The sequence below is a fragment of the Penaeus monodon genome, chromosome 20 (genome assembly GCF_015228065.2).
Source record: "Penaeus monodon isolate SGIC_2016 chromosome 20, NSTDA_Pmon_1, whole genome shotgun sequence".
Classification (NCBI taxonomy): domain Eukaryota; kingdom Metazoa; phylum Arthropoda; class Malacostraca; order Decapoda; family Penaeidae; genus Penaeus; species Penaeus monodon.
Genome location: NC_051405.1, coordinates 29,806,786 through 29,807,112, shown reverse-complemented (window position 1 = coordinate 29,807,112; position 327 = coordinate 29,806,786).

Below are 327 nucleotides of genomic sequence, written 5' to 3'. Positions count from 1 at the left end.
TGGGTGGATCTTCTTGTAATTTTTAGAGGTTATATTATGGACAACTGTTGATTTATATTAGTTACTTTTGAATGAGATTGTTGATGTGACTCTTTGTGTATAAGATTAAACGTACTCCATCTTCCATGAGGAGACACGAACTAGGTAATGTCATTTACAATAGTATAATAGCTAAGTTCTCCCTGTAACACAAAAGACGTTTTATACAAGCGCCAAATCGGCACGAAGACAGTGAATCGATGTCTAAAAGCAATAATTGTAGTCTCATGGCTTATATGTATCGGCTAATGTTGGGGATGTTGAAAGACAGGTGGAGAAATAGACAAG